Source organism: Crocodylus siamensis, chromosome 2 (genome assembly GCF_052110815.1).
Source record: "Crocodylus siamensis isolate JL-2025a chromosome 2, ASM5211081v1, whole genome shotgun sequence".
NCBI classification, from domain to species: Eukaryota; Metazoa; Chordata; order Crocodylia; family Crocodylidae; genus Crocodylus; species Crocodylus siamensis.
The window spans coordinates 209,703,306-209,717,539 of record NC_143396.1 but is presented as its reverse complement, the minus strand read 5'-3'; the positions used below and the strand labels follow the sequence as shown (position 1 = coordinate 209,717,539).

The following is a 14,234-nucleotide window of genomic DNA, read 5'->3' as shown; positions in this document are numbered from 1 at the left end:
GCCCAATAGACCAAGGGGTCACAGTCCAGCGGCTCCGTGTCCTTAGTGAGATAGGTAGCCACCGAAGCCTCGGCGTTACCTGCCTGAGGCTGGGGTCTGGTGTGTCTGGACCCCAGCATTGAAGCCATGCACTTGGCCCACATTGGCGGTGGCTGGCATGGAGGAGACTGGCTGGCTGGTGCTGGTGCTGGTACGGGAAAGCGGATCCCCCTCTTCCACGTCCCTTCACCTCTGCCCTTCTGCCTCCCTGACTGTGTTCACCAGCACCTCTATTCAGTGATTGAGGATTTTGGTGCTGCCACTACACACGCTTCCTTCCATCCTTGGGTCGCATATGTCCACCAGCATGTGGACCGTACTGGACTGCAACAGATCTAGCTGTTTCCTGATGTCCTCCTTCAGCTGCCTCACCAGTGCTTGCATGTCTGGTGTTCCCAGCTTCCCCCAGCCAGGAACATTGATCCCCTGGAACTTCTCCATTTGGTTCTCAAGTTCCCTCATTACAGGGATCACTTGGCTAAGGAGGGCTTCGCCAATGCTGAAGATTTGGTGGCCTCTAGGAAGGGTTTGAAGACCACCAAGATCAGGGAGATGGTATTCCACACTGCTTTGTTAAGGAGGCCACTGATCCCAAGCTCCTCAAGCACTCCACTAGTCTTTCCAGCATCAGGTATATGGAGTTCCACCAAGTGGGGAGAAAAAACCAAGAACAAATAAGAGGTTTTTGGGGCAAAAATAAGATGAAAGAAATGGATTTAATAAGGATAAGTAGAGTTAGTAGGCTGTATCCAATCCTTTCCAAGAACAGAAACTAGCAGGAGACTGACTAGGTAGGAAGCCAGGCCAGTCCCGTACCTTTCGTATGCTGTTGTTCAGGCAGAAACCACTCACAAAAGGCACAGAAAGGCTGCAGACAGAGGCTTATATGCTGTTTCTATGTTCTTCCTGTAAAGCACTGTGATTGGAAGGGGACTCAGGGAAAGATCATAGTCACTGGCAAGCTACAGGTGTTAGTCTTCCCCCCACCCCCCTCCCCACTTCTCAGTTTCTGTTCCCCTGAAAGACTGCCTTCTGAATCTCTGAATCTTTTCGGAATCAATTCAGAGATTTTTTTTTTCTCCTGATTTGATTCAGATTCAGTGATTCTGCCTCTGAATCAGGCTAAATCTTCTTCAAATCGAATTGGCGACTGAAGCTTTGCACACCCCTAATACTTATGTAATTTTACTTGTATGAGTTATCTTATTTTTTTCTATGAGACTGCTTAGTCCACGTGCAAACATTCCCAGCATTAGGGCATTTGTTTAATGGACTTGGAAGGAAACAGAATTGAAGCATTTCTGGTGAAGGCCTCTTCTGAAAGATGACTATGAAATGATTTAGTCTTAATAGGTCAGTTCTAAGTCTATACTGAGGATCATATTCTCTGATCTGTTTTTCACTGATACTTTACTTCTGTTGCCTCTGCAGAGTAACTAAGGCTACTTATGCATTAACACAGAATTGTTTACCATGTTGCATTAGATGCATGATTGAAAAACTCTCTGAATGCAGTGGGACTCTATAGATGTCACTGAGGGCATAATTAGAAGAGAATGGAACTAACAAGTGTAACATAGGCTTAATTTGGCTGACAGAACCTCTACCACTAGCAATGATAAACCCATCCTAATTCTTACTTTGTAGACTGAGTTTTCAGGGCTGGTAGTTGGAACCCCCTCCTCCCTATATTTTAACTTGTTAATTGAGCACATAGCATCCAAAGTAATGGACATAGAACTTGCACTGACTTCATAATAGATTTACTTAAATATGTATTTTAACTACACAGAACCCACAATGTCTTCATAAGAGACTTGTATGAGTGTGGAGCCACACATTCAGCAAAAAAGGAAAAAGAACAACAGCTCTAGTCAAAAAAAGGATCCAGGCAGATGAAGAGAGGCGCTACCTTTACTAGGATTTGCGTTCTTAAAGCGGGACAACCTTTGTATATTTCAGCAGTTGTATTTCTTAAAGTTGACTAGGTTCCTCTACAAAGTTATAAATGATTTTGTTCTTATTTAGGTTTGCTTTTCCAAACATTTGCCCAGGGGTGAGATATGTGTGCTATGTCTAAGCTCATAGGTTGACTAACTCTTCATAATCAAATTACACTCAAGCAAAATAAACCTTTCTCTTTCAGTAAGAATTTAAAAGCTCAATAGATTTTTTTTGTTTGAATTAATTGAAATTACAAGTTTTGTAACACGTGTGTTAAACATTGTGTCTGCAGCAAGATTGATAAAATATTGAAAAGGCTGCCAATTGAGAGAGATCCGTTCAAATAGTTCTATGCTTGATAAACTAGTTGACGAATTAGAAGTCTGAATTTGAGAGGCTTGTAAACTCTGTACATTGATGTCAAATAGCATTTTACACAATCACTAGAACACATACTAAGCTGATTTAAAAACTGGATAACTATTATATTTTTACCTACATTATTGCTAAGGGAGAATCTTCATCATTTTTTTTTATTGGCATCCCACAGGGGCTGATTCCTGACCCCATGAAGAAAACAAAATCTTATCAAATCTGCAGACTGGAGAAATGATAATAAGGAGGGTGGGAGACACTGGCTTACATGGCAGGCAGAAACAACTGACATGCATTTTACTGCAGAAAATGGAGTTGTTCACCTGGGAACATAAAAACAGGTACGTTAACTTGCAGGATAAGGGACTCTATCCTGGAAAGTAGTTAGAAAGGGCTTGGTGTAGTCCTAAACAACCAAATGAAGATGAGTTCGCAATGTGATGCTGCTATGAAAAGTGTTAATGTGGTACTTGGATAACCAAACCAGTCAATATTACCATAACTAGTGAAACATTGAATATTGTGTCCAGTTCTGTTGTCCACCCTTTCAGAAGAGTATGAACATTTGGAAACATCTTAGACCTACCTGCTTTGTTTCTACATGACTATTCATTTTGTATGCTAAAATGTATAATTACATAGGTAACTGTGTAATTATAAGGATACTTTGACTTCTGTTAGATGTGTGACTTAATAGTTCATTATATTCTATTTTAAAACAGTTGCCATACACAATAAAGCATGTGTTCATGGAGTAAGAATTGCTGACAGATCTCAGAAAGTAGCTTTCACTGGGGAATCAACAATGGATGGGCGTATGTGTAGTGGAGTTTTGCAGGCACCAGTACTAAGCCTTGACGCTATCAATATTTTCATTAGTGATTTGGAAATAAATATAAAATAGTTGTTACTAAACTTTAGAAATTACACAAATGTGGATGAAATAGTAAATAACAGTGGAGATGATTGAGCCTGTATAATCTGTGTTCTTATGTAAGCGTGGCCCATTTGAACAAAATGCCTTTTAATTCAGCCTTTTAATATGCAAACTATTATACACCTAGAAACAAGCCATACCTACAGAATGGGGAATTGTGTCCTGGAAAGCAGTGGCTCTGAAAAGGATGAAGAAGTCAATCTGGACAAATGACTTAACATGGACATTGAGTGCAAGGCACAGCAATCTTTAAATCTAGAAATGGGAGAGTAGAGATTAAGAGTAGGATGGTGAGTCCTATACTGAACTGGTGCATGCTGTTTTGGAGTCTGCATTTTCACGCAAAAAAAACTGAAAAATTTGGAAGAGTGCAGAAAGATGTCTCAGAGGGAAGTGAAAATGCCTTACAGAAAGAGTGACTTCCAGAGTTCAGTCTGTATGATTCAGCCAATCTTAGATCATGGTTTGTGGGCTGTTGGTGGTCTGTGAGGCCTTGTTGTTTACAGTAGGTCCACAGATCAACTTGGGCCCCTTGGTTTTATAAGTTTGGTGATAAGGGTACCTGGTGTCCTGCAAGGTTTTTGAGGATTGATAGCGGTCTAATGATCTTAATAACCTGGAAACCGTGGTGGTCACCAACTGGTTGATCATGAGTGACCAGTCGATTGGGGGGGCCCCTGACAGTCAGTCTCAGTTTGTGGGGGCTAACCTTCTCAGACTGAAATCAACTGTCAGAGGCTGTGCAATCAGGAATGGCAGGACGCACTTGGGGTAGTTGGGATGCAGTCCAAGAGGTAGAAGCAGCAGGACTTACATAGCTGAGCTGAGTCATTCCCTCAGTTGTGGGGCCCAGCTGGATGAGTGAGACAATCCCCCTCCACAACCCCTGCCACTGAGTTAGTGGGGCCCTGGCCGGGCTCGGGGAGGGTCCGAACCCAGGAGGCTCATCCAGGCATGCAGGGGGGCTCCTGTTGCTACATACAACCTGGAAGAGGTCCTGGGGGGCACATGCCCCCTGATTTATGCATGGGGCAAGGCAGCTGCCCCTGCACACTGGGCTCTTCACCTGGAGCCCTGCTGCAGCAAGCTTGGAAGCGGCCTGATGCCATGTATGTCCCACTGCTGGGCAGGCAGGGGACGAGGCTCAGCCCAGTGGCAGGAGGCACATGTTGTCAAGCCACTCCTGGCCAGCTGCAGCAGGGTTAAGGGCGCAAATTCCAGCCCACAGCAGGAGCCGCCTCCGCCGTGCACAAATCGGGGGGCACATGCCCCCCCCAAACGCCAGGCAGTGTGGGTGGCTGCAGCATCTGTGAGAGAGGGAACAAGGCTGGAGTAGGGGCAGGTCCTGCATGGGCGAGGTGCATGACGGAGCCACAAGCAGCTCATCTGGGGGGCCTGGGCAGGGGGGCACGCAGCCTGGGATGGCATAGGCACGTGCCCCCAGATCTGCACGTCAGCCAGACTGGCTGCTGCTGTGGGCTGGGGCGGTGCTGTGCTCTTCCTGGGGGCTTCATCTGAGCTGCACTGCAAGCCAAGGCCTTTTTCTGCTGTGGGCCCCAGCTGTGCTGCGCACCAGACAAAAGACACAACTGCCAGGCACCGCCACTGTCCCATTGCTGCTTTGTTGCTCTGAGTTGGAGGTGGCCTTTGTCAGCCATGCAGCGACAGGGATGGAGGTGGGATTGGAGCAGTACAGCTTTCCAAGAGTGGCAGCTTGGACTGGGCAGGGTGGCACTGGGAATGGGGCTATGGGGAGGAGCTGCAGGCACCTGAAAATTCGCTGTAGCCCACCCAACCCACCTGGCCTGAACCACTGCTCCCAGGGGCAGCTGATCCACTCCAGTCCCACCTCTGTCCCTGGCACCATGTGGCTGACACAGGCTGCCCCCAGCTTGGGACCAGCAGCTCAGAGCAATAAAGCAGCAGTAGATCAGCAGCGGTGCCCAGCAGTGGTGTCTTTTGTCTGGTGCACAGTGCAGCCAGGGTCCGCGGCATAAACAGGCCCTGGCTTGTGGCACAGCTTGGGTGAGCCCCCTGGGAACAGCCTGGTGCCATCCCATGCACCGTGCATCCTGTCGTGTCCCATGCACAGCCCACAGTACCAGCTAGCCTAGCCAGTATGCAGATCCAGGAGAACGTGCCCCTTGTGCCCTCCTGGGCTGCATGCCTCACACTCCCCAGACAAGCTGCTTGTGGCTCTGTCTCATGCCCAGCCTGTTCAGGGCCTGCCCCTGTTCCAGCCTTACTCCCTCTCTCACTGCCATGGGTGGGGGGAACAGATTGAGGCCCCAGCAGTGAGGGAGGGAGCAAGTCACAGGTAGGAGCAGGGGCTAGGGGGAGTGGGGGACAAGTGGAGGCCTGGGGGACACATGTCCCACCACCCAGCCCAGCCAGGGCCCCACTCACTGCAGCCCCTGCTCCTGCTGTGCCCTGTCATGGCTGGGGCTTCAATTTGCCCCAACCCCACCATGGTCCTTTCCTCTCCGCTTGCCCTGTCTCCCACAGACTTACCTGCTGTGGGGGGTGTGCCCCCCAATATTTTTTTCACCCTCTGCCACGATCTGCCTCCCACTTCCCTCCCCACAGACTAACCTGCAAGGTGGAGGAGGGGTTGCGGGGGTGAGCGCAAGGTAGATCTTTGGTTGCTTTTTAATTAAAAAAGTAATCTCCTACTTAAAAAGATTGGAGATTAATTCAACAAAAAGAAAAATGAAACATGACTTGATTACAATATGTAAGTACCTCCATAAGCAGAAAATGTTGGGTAGTAAAATGCTAGTGGAGAAATTTGCATGTGTGTTTTAGTCAGCTGAAACTAGGTGATTCCAATTAAATGCTAAGCACATATTTTTAACAGTGTTAATGATTAACCAGTGCAATGGGCTGCCAAAGGAAGCGGCGTATAGGAAACCCTCGCTATTCGCAAACTCTGGGTTCGCAGATTCAAATATTCATGGGGGTGGGCAGAGCTGGGAGGTGGGCAGAGAGCGAGCGCCAGGGACATGAAGGGAGGTGGGGGCAGTGGCATCTTCTCCCCTGGAGGCAGCTGCGGCAGCACTTGGGGGAGGAACGGGTTGGTCCCCAGGCACTGTGGGGGAGCCCTGCAAACAATGTGGGGGGGGCAGGGGGCAGCTGTGGGGTCAAACGGAGAGTCCCATCAGTATTCACGGATTTCACCATTCTCAGGGATCTCTGGAACATGTCTCTCATGAATGGGAAGGGTCTCCTGTAATCTCCATTTTTTGATGTCTCTCTCTGGAACTTTGGTTATTTTGCCTAGCATGGGAGTAAAAGATGACCAGTGGCCTGTGATACACAGGTGGCCATTCTAGATGACCTCTGGGTTGCTTCTGTCCTGGAGCTGTTTAAAACTATGAATGCAGGATTTCAAACAGCACATTTACATTCCACACTCCTATATGGTTATGAAAGTACCTTTATGTACCATTGAATAGTTCTTTCTATCTTTAAAGACATTTATAACACATGCATCACCTGTTTCTGAGACCTAGAATTATTGATGAACTCAAGTAGTTTTAACCCAAACTCAGGACTCTGACTGAGACACCCTTCTAAAAGGGATCAATGACAGGGACACCTATCAACCCATTATTCATTGCTAATCTTTTCATACTTACTATGAATTTAAATTAGTGACTCGCCTACCTTGCCCCTGAAGAATAGAACAGGTCTGCCACTTCATGGCGGAGACTATTAAGCAAGATTCATAGCTTATTTTGTTTCTTATTCAAGCATGAGATGCTTGGTATTGAACTAGGGGAATGTTCAGCTTATCTATGACTTAGGATGGATGAGCATTCCCAAGTGCTTTATAACTGGCAATTGTTCAGTAATTTTGCTAATACAATACTATGATTTCATAGTCACTTGGGATTTTTCACAGTTCAAATAGAGCAGACCAAGGGACCTGGCTCTGTTTAGAAAGTACCACATACAAGCACTTTTTAATGTGCAAAGGCTACATTGATCTATTGCCTTGATATCAAATCTTAGCAGAAAACATTACAAGTACCTCCTATTTCCAGTTTAAAACTGGCATAGTCTCTCCCATTGTAATATTAGTGCTGATGTGTGCAAATTCCTACATACTGAGATGAGGATATACCCTCAAAAGTCTAACTCTAATGTTTTTTGCTCTATTGTGACCTGCTTCTCTTAGGCATTATCGTATATTTACCCTTGCAAAGCTGCTGGCACTTTCCCCAAATGATGCACAATTTGAATGGAACAGGATCACACACCTGATGCCTTGTACACAAAAAAAATCTCAAATGAAACATATCATAAAGCACATAGCCAAAACAGCTGCAAGCTGTTGTAACAATGAGTCAATAGATGACAGACAGACTATAGTACACTCCTGTTTGGCAATCATTAAATCATAAATTGTAAGAACTACAAGAAAAGAAAAATGTCTCCCTTAGAGTTGTATTATGCTGTCCATTACATAGCAGCTAAGCACTAATGGCCTGAATTTCAAAGGTTCTGCATAATAATTGCTCCTATAGCAGGTTCCTGTACCACTGGAAATAAGATGCATTCATATTTTTAAAAAGTCCCTCTCTCCACAGTTGGAGATAAATTGACAAGGGAGTTAATATTCCTATGCAATGGACTTAACTGTAGGTCTCTTTGTATAAATTCTAGAAGGGTTGAGGTCCTCCCCAAACAGTAATAGTCTGGTTTCTACCCCCAGAGAGGACTGGACCTGGATGGTCAGCCTTGTTATGCAGTCACTCCTAATAGTGCCAAAGGGCTGTGTTTGAGTAAGGCTTTTACCCACTTCATAAAGCACCAAGGCTGCTTTGGGAGGAATGCTAGTGGTTGTATTTGTTGAAGAGGTGTGCCAAGAGGCACTTCCCAGCACATGCCTGCAGCATCTGGGGGTATGTATGCTTTGGAAGGCATAATCCTCTAACACCCTGAATTGATATGAAACAGTTCTCCACTTCCTCGTTGTACAATCTGTTCAGCTTTGTTAGAAGCAAAAGTGAGGATCTTCCTTGGAGTTTAACCAGCCTCCTGACTAACATGGGATCCAAGTTCTTATAAAAAAACAATTCAAATTTAGTACGTAATTGATTGGTAAGAGTTTGCAAAAACAAATATTGCACGCAAAGGCATATAATACCAAACTGTATGCAGTTATCTGATTAAAAGAAAGCTGCTATATCATATGTTTATTGCTTGATAATAGATCATACAGGGCTGCAGTTGTTTCTAAAAATTGCTAGGGGGGGATAATTTGCCAATTAAAAAAAAACAAACATCTAACAGGAGTGAGGATGGGTAAGATACCTGTACTAGACTCCTTGGGGCTTCTCAAGTTTCATGTCACATCCCCACCTGGGGTCATTGTTGAGTTCGAACCTTGGACCTACATGGCTAACAGGAGCAGAGATTGTTACTGGCAGAAGTCATGAGAAGGGGAGAAAGCCACTGTCTTAATGAGAGCTATGCACAATTAATTTACATTATAAAACAATTAAATTATAAAGCCATTAACCCTAACCTATAGTCATCTTCTGCAAGAGTTCTGAGGACCAGAACTTTTAGAAAGACATCCCACTCCAGCCTAGTGGATCAGATTATAATCCCCAAGGATGGGACCTGTTTAAATGAGACCGAAAGGCTCCTGGAAGAATTGCCATTCTGTGAAGAGGTTTCCATACTTGCAAACAGCTGATAGAGAAGCCTCTGGGTATGCCTGAAGATAGTTTAGAGGAAATAGATAAGTATGGTTTGGGTGGCACAGCAGCTCTCAGTCTGTCACACAAGGCTACTGTGTGCAACATTGGAACTGATCTGTGTTGTCCAAGGGGGCTAGGCATGCCCCAAATTCAGTGAGTGCAAAAGATGCATCACATCTCCCAGTCCTGATCTTAAGGGAAAAATATAGTGCCTCACATTAGCAGTTGTGCATTGTACTATACAAGAAACTTGCAAAGTGTGTATTTTGAAGAAAACATTAGGAATATGCCTTGGAAATTACCTTGCGTGAAGTCTTCATTTCACTGAGAAGCTTTCCAGGTTACTCCAGATTACTTTAAGAATAAGTCTGGTACTCAGGGGTGTTGTTATTTCTTAATGTAATACAGTAGCGTAGCTTCAGTGTAAAAATGGGTAACAGATAAGCAAATAAAACAAGATTGCAGTTAATGTTCAGAGAAGTTCACCAATAATCCCTCCTGAAAATATTCACTTGGACCCAGTCTTGCAATTTTTCCAAACAATAAGAGCATTTTATTACTTTCTGTTTCATGGTCTGCTTTAATCTGTCCTTTGGTCTTGGAGCTGCCAGATTCTAATAAGTGGGTCACCTAGTTCTTTCTGAACTCTGCTTTCTGCAGCACAGTGAAAATTAGCATTTTCTGTGACATACATTTGGGGCTTTTATAATGATCATGGATAGTAATTTTAATTGCTTTTTCTTCAAGATTTTTCTCCTTATTGTTTGTATTCTTAATAATAGAATGGAAATGTAAAATACTTGTAATTTATGGGAGAGCATGCAGTCATACATATACTTAACTCGTGTGTGTGTACATATATAGTAATGTTTAATAACAATTAAACTTGGCAAATATAAATATAAGATTAAAATTGCAATTTGTTTGTTGGCCTAAATAAACAGACAGTATCGCAAGAATATATATTCTTGGATACATTTAAATTTGCTGGATTGTATCTCTCTTTTGTTCAGTCCCAGGCACTTTGTTAGTTCCCAGTAAATGCATACAAATACAAAAAAGCCTTTTAAACAAAAAACACAGTATGTGTTACTTGTGCTTGATATTTAACAGGAATATATTGAAATGACAGCCCTAAATGTCATGACCCTGCACGTCATCCACAAGAGGGCACTCATGAGCTGTTCTAAAAAGCCATTCAGAAAACCAAAAATCGAGTTGGATGTTACTGTCAGTTGAAGGATTAGTATAGTTCATACTGACTAAATGTTTTTCATCTTCTCTTCTACATTATTCTGATATTGTTGGATAGATGTTTGGGGTTTAGACAGTCAACAAAGGGCACTAGCAGTAGAAATATGCAACTTGCTCTGGCGTGACAAGATACTTGAGTGGGAATTTTCAGATTTGCTATCCAAGTTACTAGAGCACAAGGACATTCCTATTTTTGATCAGACAAGGGAAATATGTAATTCCTACTGCCTACTCAGCACTTTCTCTGATATTAATGAAGAGACAGTTTCCTTCTATGGAAGGTGCATAGAAGACAATATAGCTAGTGAAACAGCATAGGAGATTTGAAACCTGCTATAAAATGAGTTAAAGACAAACTTTTAATCACATAATAATAGCCTACGCTCTTTGTGGCATTTTGTAGCATATTTATGCACATATATTTAAGTGCATACCATGCACAACCTCTTAACAAAAAATAATCATCCAAAATTAGAGTACATTCCTTAAGTGAAAAAACTGATTTCTATGCCAGAATGGAGGCATGACAATGTTAGAATGGCTGCTGAGGTCTGTGCTTGGCTCCCAGCTGCATCGAGCAGGGGCAGAGTCTACTCCTTAACATTGTCTTCCCCCTGCAGCTGTAAAGCTAGAGGTTTAACCCTCTCACAGTTGCTGCTGAAATGGCAGCAGTCTTTGGCTGAACAGCAAGGAATAGGGAGTGAAGGTAGTGGGTGGATACTGCCTCAACTCCATGCAGCCAGCATTCAGCAATGGCGAGTTTGTGCTGACAGGTAACACTGGAAATGTGTGATGTGTGTCGTGTGTCCCCCCCCCCCCCCAGTTTTGCCTTCCTAAAAAAGGGCATGTGTCTTATTCAGGGTGTGTTGTATGCATATAAATATGGTACTAAGAAATGGAGCACAGGGAATATTCAAAATATTCCCACAATAAGATGAAGAAAATCAGATCCAGCATTCCAAGGATGCAACCACTAGAGTCAGAAATCCAAAGGTCTGCAGGATGACTCGGGAGAAGCACACAATAACTGGCACTAATATGAAAGTCATCAAACACTCTGCTTTTTCATTGTTTGAGTGGGAACTAACATTCTGAAATGTGTTAGTTTTATATGGCTTCTCTTAATGAGATAGTAAAGCATCTCAGCTAGAGCTTTGTAATCAGCATTGTGTAATGTCCACTCTAATCATTATCACATTGGGAAAGATATCACTCTGCATCTTGTCATGCTGAGGCACCTAATATGCAGCTCTGAATCAGATACCTAAAATCCAGTGGGAGCAGGGGTTCAGACACACCCCTGTGCCTGACATCTCTTATTGGGTAGCTGCAGGCATCTCCCTTCTCAGCCCATGAGTAGTTTGGGTTATCCTTAACAGGTGGCTCAGTCTGCCCATTCAATGTATAAGAAGTGTAAGATCATCTTCCAGGGGCAAGATATGTAAGGTGAAGGACCTGCAAAGTTCATTTAAATCTGGCCCAGAGGCAAAGAACTAATGAACATGTTCTCTTTTCAAGCCAAATCACCAAAAGGGGTAAAAATGTTTAGATAGCATTTAGAGGCAGCTAATGACAGAGAAAATGACACTTCACTTCACAGTTCCTACTGAGAAAGCACACTTTCTCCTGCACTACATAAATGGATCGCAGGCTAGGAAAAGAAAACAATTCAGTTTTGCCAAACATCACTGTCTTCTTCTTTAATCTTCCATGAAGGCCACTGTAGCCAGATGTCAGGTTCTATGACCCTGAATAAAGATACAGAGTTACTCCTGTGATTCATCTGGCAGCAATATCAGGTAGCTTTATTTGCTCCTACTGAAGAGGCGAAAGTTGAAGCCTTGAAGGCTGTAGAACGAAACAAAAGCATTACAGGGAAAGCTAGATCACATTAAAATTACATTTAAGGATAAAAGTAAGTCTCAGATAGGGGTTGAGTTCTGAATACAAACTTTATGTAACTTTGTGTACATGCTGAATAAGTACACATGCTACAAAGTACATATTTCTAACCTGGGGTTTATGGGTGGGTTTTTTTTTTCCCACGGAGAAGGTCTTTTTCTCTATATGCTTAAGTTTATTAAGGTGTTTCATTTTGTATTCCTTACTCTGTTGCTCTAAACCAGTACTTGGCTGACCGTTCTTGCCCATAGCAGTGGTCACTACACATAGGCAGAGTATAAGAATGTCAGAGAAGTGCCTTGTAAGTCATATTTGAGTTGTAGAGGTTATGGTTCCATTGTAAACAACCTGCATAGATCTTGTGCATCTGTGTTTAGGAGATATTATGCAATAAATACATTATTCAATTGTGTGGTTAGATTATTTACAAAAGTAATACTTCAGCCTTATAAAGGGAGCTTTTGGTACTAGCCAGCTTGAACCTCTTGCAAGGGGAGAACTGGGATCTAGTTTAATTTCTAGCCCATGTACTTCTTTAAAGGGGGCAGCTGAGAACTGACAAAGATACTGCAACATAGTCAAGCAGGCCAGGTCAGAAGACAGATACTTACATTTTACAGTCTCGTGAAAGATTTCAGTGTCTTATCAAAACATTGGAATCATTCTTTTTGAATACATACTAGAAGGACTGAAGGAAGGAAGGACAATGTTTTTAGTCAGAAACATTCTCTCAGTTTAAATTGCTTTTGATTTTTTTGAAGTTTATTTTCAACAGGCCAGTGTGGCTTTAGAACGCAGATATCAATAGCTGTAAATAGCTACTGAAATAGCATGATTTTATAAGAAAGGTACCTTTGAAGTGCCTTGTAAGATGTGCTTTTTGAGTGCCTTGTAAGATGTTGCTATTATTGTATTGTTAGGAAAACTGTAATGACCACTCTAATCATATGCTTGGTATTCTCTGGATAATATTAATGCCCTCTTTTAAACTCAGTTCTAGAAGCTTAACACATTTTCTTCTTTTGTTATTTCTGTCATTATATTAGTTCTGCCTCCTGAAGTCTGACTGCAGATGACCCTGGGTTGCAGCTAGTTTTGTCAGGAATTGAGCAGAATAAGAAAGCAAGCTAATTAAATTGTTTTAATTAGTAATGTTAGGTGCAGTAGCATGGTGTATGTCTCTTTGAATACAGTTTCAAAAACTAGGTCTGTTGTGGGAACTGATGATACTTCATTAATAAAACAAGCAATGAACTTAGGGCAAAATATCAGCTGCACATACCGCATCCGTTTTCTGCTCCCTTATATGAATTTGTACAGTGGCCTGCAGGTGGTGTCTGTGCTTTGTTAACACAAAAAACCCCTAGCTGGACCATTTAGAAAATGTAATATATTATCCTTTTGCATTTCTGGTGTAATGAAATGTATGCCACTTGGTTCCTTGATGTGAGAAAATGAGATATAGTGAAAGTAATAGACCCACATCCCAAAGGATGTTCCAGAAAATAAAAACAGCATGTCAGAGAAGAGGGGGGAATGCCTGATGGAAGGATAATACTTTACTTTCTCAATATTTTAAGTAGAAATAGACAGAAGAAGCCCCTCTACTATGAATGCTGTGCGCCCCCCGGAGGCTGGGGGTGCACAGCGACTGCCTGCAGGTGGCGGCAGTGGGGGTATGATGGCAGTGGGGGTGGGGAGGGGATGGCAAGCATCAACTAGCTGTCGGCAGCTACCCTCAGATGCCACCAGCAGCAGCAGCAGCCGCCGCCGCCGCCAGCGACGATAAGGGACTGCCCGCAGATGCCACTGGCAATGTTGGCGGCAAGGGGAAGGAGGGATGGTGAGCAGTAACTGCCCGCAGGCACCCCGGCAGCATTGGCAGAACTTTTTGCAGGGTGTGCACCACCAAGCTCAGGGGGTGCACATGCATCTGTGTGTACCCCCTATGTGTTGCCAATGCCCTCTACCTGCGATCTCTTGAGCATATATTCACAACCTTTTATAAAAGCAGGGTGTTGGCTGCTTTGGTTCCCCTGCTTTACCCGTGGCAGGTATCGGGGATAAGGCCT

General features: G+C 43.5%; 1 long non-coding RNA gene across 2 annotated transcripts in view; it reads left to right on the top strand.

Annotated features, from left to right (window-relative positions):
- LOC149871653 (uncharacterized) overlaps nucleotides 1-14,234 on the top strand; it is a 33,822-nt gene that overhangs the window by 6,266 nt on the left and 13,322 nt on the right. The window contains exons 2-3 of one of the 2 annotated variants that reach the window (XR_016440284.1): nucleotides 2,534-2,699; nucleotides 3,423-6,390. This is a non-coding gene — a long non-coding RNA (uncharacterized LOC149871653). Of the gene's footprint in view, nucleotides 1-2,533; nucleotides 2,700-3,422; nucleotides 6,391-14,234 lie in introns of those variants that run through there. The other variant, XR_016440283.1, reaches the window with a different exon arrangement.